This window comes from Mixophyes fleayi, chromosome 2, assembly GCF_038048845.1.
Source record: "Mixophyes fleayi isolate aMixFle1 chromosome 2, aMixFle1.hap1, whole genome shotgun sequence".
NCBI lineage: Eukaryota > Metazoa > Chordata > Amphibia > Anura > Limnodynastidae > Mixophyes > Mixophyes fleayi.
In genome coordinates, this window is record NC_134403.1 from 246050788 (window position 1) to 246057390 (window position 6603).

Here is a 6603-nt window from a genome sequence, read left to right on the forward strand (position 1 = left end):
AAACAAGTTACAAATTACTTCCAATGAAGTAAATCGATGACCATACAGAATAGAGTCTGCAACTACATAAAAAACATTGACCCTATAGTGCTTTTCGGCATCGGATTGAGTAGGTGAGTGTCAACTGGTGGAGAACTCTGTTGGAATCTCAATGTTTTTTTCTATAATTTTGTAGCCTATGACAATCTCATCCCATTTATTGTGCATCTGTTCAATGTCTTGTATTAGAGATATTAGATGTTGTCCAGCTCAACGTCCAATGTAGCATTGTGTGCTTCAATAAGGAGGATATTTTGGCCGATCATTGTAAATAGCTTTATCCAGAAAGATGACATTAGAATAAATTCCTATTTCGACAAGTGCTCCTTAATTGACAGAATTTCTGATTGAGTTTGTGCAGTGAGATTGAGAATTTCAATATTTGATAAAGCCGTTCCCAAAGAATGCAAATTATGTGAACTGGTCTAACAGAATCAATGTGTGCAGACCATTTAGTTGTGGATATATGTGGATAAGTGAAGCAAGGAGATGCATAGTGTGTAGTTTCCACAGCTGGAGAAAATACATTATGTGTGCAGACCATTTAGTTGTGGATATATTATGAAGTGAAGCAGGGAGATGCTCTTTCAGAAATTCCCACCTTTGTGGAGAGGAATTGAGGATATTGTACATTTGTTGCACAGTTCCAAATTAAGTTATTGCCTCCTTATAGAATTCAGCGCAGTCAACACCTACAAGGTTTAGTGTGTAGTTTCCACAGCTGGAGAAAATACATTATGAGTTATGATTAAGCAAAATTGCTTGTACTAAATTGTATTTCCCAGCTATGTTAGATCCATTGTTGTAGGCTTGGCCAATACATTCTTGAAAATACAACTTTAGTTCTACCAAATTTCGATCAGCAATTTATTTTCCCTTTTTTTGTGAAATTATTAAACCTGACAAACTGTTCTTTAATTGAACATTTTGAGCATTCTACAATCTTTACATAATGAATCACCAGAGCGGTCTGTTCCTTGTGAGAACTATCAAGAATGGCATCAACTAAGATAGCAAAGTATTTTGCAATTCTAACTTCATCAAGAATTGTTTCTTGTAAGAATGACCCACACAGCTTAATAAATTCGTTTTGTATGCAGTCGTACAATTTCTTCCAACCTCTACCCAAGGTCCATCCGGATTGAGTAGATAAAGCCAAAGCGTTTGCTGCATTTTTATTAAAAATGAAGCAAGGCGCACAGTGGAGAGATTATTTTGCTAGACCTCAACATAATCAGTCTCGTGCGCAAGGTTACTCTTAAGTAGATGATAAGGCAAAGCATGCTTACTAGTGTCTCGTGGAATGTTATTTGGTATTTCAAAACTAGGAATCTTAAGAAATGACTTCATTTGGGCAGCATCACTTTTCTTGATAATATCAATGTTGATCGTGGTAAAACTTTCAGCAGAAATTAATTCTTGCTTTTCTGGTTCTCTGTGTTTTTGCAGTAGAATTTCTGGATTGTAAACTGGATGTTCTGCTGCTTGTCTCGGTGTTGGCGGACTCGGCAGTATCACTGTTAGCACATTTCCTTTTTGAAACAAATGTCTATATTCACATGTTGAACTTCAGCCTCAGGCATTGAATTTGGAATAGAATTGTATTTTTTTTGCAGTTGTGGTGGTTTAGCTGGTTTCACTTTCAACTGGGTTTGAACCTGAAGTTCCTGATCTTGAAGCACTTGTTGTTGGATCACTGCTGATTTAACAAATTAAGTTATTGGCCTTAACTGTTTAGATTCACCTTCCATTGACTGTTCCCATTGCCCCACTTTCAAATTTCCTGACCACATTGTATGGTTTCTCTTAATATTCTGAAACATCAATTGTATAAAAATTACTATTATTATTATTTGTTATCAAAATTACAATTATAAATTTCTGGAAATCGAATACACAAATACATGGGGTGTTAAAGGCTTTATGTCACGCTTGATCCCTCCCCAACGGCTCTCACTGCCCCATTACACATCACACTGCTCCCCTCATTGCTCATACTGTTAACCTCACATCTCAAATTGCTCCACTCATGCCCTTGACATTTTCTAGCACTCCAAATAATTTCTCCCACTACCTAATTTATCCCAGCATTTCCTTTGCACCCCCCCTCTACACAAAAACACACACACACACACACACACACACACACACATACTTACCCTAATTCTACCCTAGCAAAAACACTTACTTCAGAAAACAGTGAGTCTTCTGGCTGCAGCTCCTCCTCCTTCCAGTGAGTCTGACAGCTGCAGCTCAGTCCATACAGCCTTACCCCCATGCTCAGACATCACTCTTCCTCCCTCTCCTTCCGGCTCTCTCTCAGGAGCTTACCTAACAGGCCAATTCTGTAGTTCCAAGAGTAAACGTTGAACATATAATAGTTTACTATTTTTGAACAAACTATTCACTTGCAAAGTTGCAAGTGACTAACACGCGTCAAATCTCAAGGACATTTGACAATCTCATGTGTCTGTGTAGATAGCTGCATCATGCCTGGAGAGCTGTGCGTTGTGCCACTTTAACCAATTAACATGTTTAGGTGCTAGTTTTGAAATGTTATTACTTGAAAATTACCAAATTATATATATATATTATAACACAAAGACAATAAGATGGAAAATATTGAGGCCCCCTGCCAGTCAGAGGCCCGGGGGAAAGTTCCCCCCCTAACACTCCCCCCTCTGGTTGGGCCTGTATATAAGATCCTCTCTAACACATCGCCTGTGTCTGAGCAACAGGTTTCTAAGCCCTGCCTCTGGCTCCAATTGGGCTTCTACTGGTTACCCGGCTCCTTGTGTATTTCTCCAGGCTTGTCTGACTACCATTCCTGCTTTACCCGTGTACCACGCTACTAGTGTATCCGACCCGGCTTATTCATTGACTAAGGCTCCTGGCTCACCCCAACTACTGCGCTGTCTCTGTGTACCTGACCTTACTTGTTCACTGATCACGCTTCCTGTATTATTATGTGTACCATGTACCTCTGTGTGTATCTGATCAATGTTGTTATTTTGACCACGCGTCCTCTACCTCCCTGTGTTTTAGACTACCTGTGTATTTGACCCGGATTTCTCCTGACCTCTCTCTGTGAGATACCTGATAGTTGTATACCTTTGGTTAAACTCACTATTATCTTTATGGATCGTTTGGGATGCAGTGTTATTCCTTCTGCAGTTCAAGATTACTTCTCCCATGATTCCAGTTGCATCCATCCATCTACCCTCCATCACATCAGGGGGCTATCCTAAGAGATGCGACCTACAGGCTCCCGACAAAAGAATCCATCCTGCCTTGCAGCAGTTCTTGGTAAAAACTGGGGAGTCCATTAGACTCAGGGGAAGGCCTGTGCCAATCCAGATTGATAGTTGCTCTCAGTGACCGCAACAACTGGAGAATCCTTTCTGTTTTATTCAAGCTGCTGAAACCATTTGAAATTGTAACAAATTAAGTAAGTTAAAACACCGCCAGCCTGAATCATGTCATACCCCTAATCAAACTACTGTAAAATTAGCTGGAGAGGCTGAAGGAGTAGATGGAACTTAGTGATTCTGCAAAGTATGTCAGGCTCGTAGATCAAGTTCCTTATTCACTTAACGAGGACCCAAGAGTTTGCTGCATTGTGAAATTGGATAACTACATTTTGGCAACCATGCTTGATTCTAGATTCAAGTCATATATAATGTGTTTCTTTCCAACTGACACAAATTTTCACAGATGCAAACAACTCCTTGTCACCAAGCTGTTGGCTCAAGTCTCCTGCTTCAGTTTCTCCTTCAGATGCTACTGCCTGAATAAACGTCCCTGTTCTAAGAATCACAGTGATAATGAGTCAACACAGTACACCAATGTGAAAGGTTATTATGCCATTTGGTCATGCTTCAAAGAAATGCCTAAATATATTGACACCTCAACCATGTCTAAAACTGATACACCTTGTATTAGTAGAATGGTGGAGGATTACTTCAATGATAATGTACAAATTAGCATCTCAGACAATCCCTTTGAATTCCGAGAGGAAAAAAAGGCAATTTGAAGCACCTTGTACAAATTAGCTATGGTGTACTTAAGCTGCCTAATTCCAGTGTGAGCTCAGAGTGTTTAGCATAGTCTGAATGATTGTGATTGATCGCCTATGAAGAGTACTTCCCAAAAATATAGAAAAACTGGTGTTTATCAAAATAAATTACAAATTGTGTGAGCAATCCCATTCTTGTCACCAATTCCAAACAAAATCTTTTACTCTAGATTGCAGTGGGGATGAACTAATATTGTGTGATGATGATCTTGACATCAGTGATGATGATGATGATGAGAGTGATGAAATTGTCATTGTTGATGAAGATGATCACTGTTAGTCAAATTCCCATTAGTAAATTGATAAAATACATATCTATTCTCAAGTTCAACAGTCGACAACCAAAATGGTCGTTTTTGTGGGGGCACAAACAAATCAAATGCTTCAGCCACAAAAGTGGCAGTCCCTGTCGCTGAAGTGCTTGATTAGTTAAACTGTTCATGTCCTTTTTAACATAAGGTTGTGTGGGCCCAAGAACAATTCTTTCTTACATTATTTTACATTATGGCCTTGGTCTATTATAAAATGACTACTGATGCAGCAGCTGTTCGTCTAATGAGTTGTGATTACTGCCTCTTCACTTTCCATGATGTATGCGGTCTAACATTAAAAATATTGTGTACATGGTCTGTCTCTTACCATTTTTCTTCTGGGTGCAGCCCACCTTCGTTTATTTACTTGTCTGTATGTCTACTGATGCCATTACCATCTAATGACTTCCTCACTTTCCATTATGCATGCGGTCTAACATTAAAAATATAATGTAGAATGTTCAATTAGATTGATTTACTGTGAATGGAAGAGAAGACAATGAACAGAAACAACCAGGTTTGACTTGATTCTATGAATAGTTGCACATATGCAGTGGATTAAAAATTACAATATTAACCTTGTATAAGTCAATGCACAGAGAAAATATGGTGTGCCCCCTGCAGGCTGGGTTTGGGAAATACCACCCCATGATTCAGAGGTTTTCATTGGCAATCTGCCCCAAGAGATCTATGTAAACAAAATCATTACATTGTTTCAGTCTGTTGGCAAGCTGTACGAATCTAGAATAAATGATGACCTTCAGTGGCCTTAATCTTGGCATTGCCTACCCATGCTACCCCGTCAGCTGCCTTGCAGAGCTAGTGATCTCCCACTTTGGTGGCCATGAGATACATTGTGGCTACATGATAGTGGTATGCAGGAGCACTGAGAAGTGTGAGCTGGCATTGGATGGCCTCTGAGGATTTTGGATATAGAGACTCTTACAAGCATCCTGTGTGGACTGACCGCTAGTTTGGTTATGGTCTCCCTGTATGTCAACACTACATCAGATCTGAAAATTCTATCAATAATCAAGTAGAGTTTGCACAGAGCATCCGCCATAGCCAAAAGATTCTTCTTTGAAGGAACACAGCTGCTGTATGGCTGTCCCTTCAGTGTGGACTGGCTGCAGCCCACGATGAAACTGTAGTGTGCATCCGCAGCTCCATTCATTCCTGCCTCAAATGTGAAGCAGTGAGACCAAGCAGGCTAAGTTTTCTCTGAGTGGCTTTCAGTGTTTTCAGCTCCACTGTGACCGAATGAGACTGGGTCAGCCAAATTACCAAATCAAGTTCCTGAACCTGGGTTCTAGTTGGTGGCTAAGATTTTGTTATGAGGTGGTAATACCAAAGCACTGTGTTCCATTCACTGGCTATTACTGGCTACTTTGGGGAAACCTCATACCCACTGACTAGTATGACTAAGCCAAGGAGATGGTGGCTTTGCAGCTTTTGGGGATTTGGGGTACATTGTTGATTAGTTTGCTCTTATGATTAAGAACCTACATGGTTTTTATGTTGTGTTTTATAAAATAGAGAATATTTGGAGCTACAGTGAAGATGACCACATCAAGGTATCCAGAAATTAATGCCTTCGTGCACATGCCATAAGAATGACACATTACTGGTTTCAAATGAAAGCGATCACTGCACGTTTACAAGACTGCATGCAGTGTTCATGGAGTGTTGGACATTAGTATGTAGTAATATGTAACCAAGACATCATTGATCCCAAAGTCTGCTTTATTTTCGGAGCACTCAATATACACCATATACTTTGAGCACTAATATATATGAAAGAGCCCTAAACCTTTCAATGCAAAATTTGGACCTAAGTGAAAAGTTTGGTCCACATTATAGATTGAATAGCTTTAATAATAAGACTTTATTGTAGTTTGTTTTGTGTTTGGCACTTTACCACTGTAGGTGTGTTGTTTATTTTTTGTCTTTCTCATTTTGCGCTTTGTTACAATTGTTCAGTAACGTTTGCCACGCAAAACTTTAGCTGTGAATACATTTTGACAAGTTCTGTACTTTGCAGGCATTCTGTTTAATGAGTTTCTATATTTTTAAGAAAATATATGACATGTAGGTTTAATACAAAACGAAAAATTTAGAAAGAAAAAATATATATAGTGTGCGTGGTCTTTCTCTCACTAATTTTCTTTTGGGTGCATT

The 6603-nt window shown here is 39.3% G+C and overlaps 1 pseudogene; it reads left to right on the plus strand.

Moving 5' to 3' along the window:
• Window positions 1–4973: 4973 nt before the first annotated feature.
• Window positions 4974–5576, plus strand: LOC142140595 (dead end protein homolog 1-like; annotated as a pseudogene).
• The last annotated feature ends 1027 nt before the right edge of the window (window positions 5577–6603 follow it).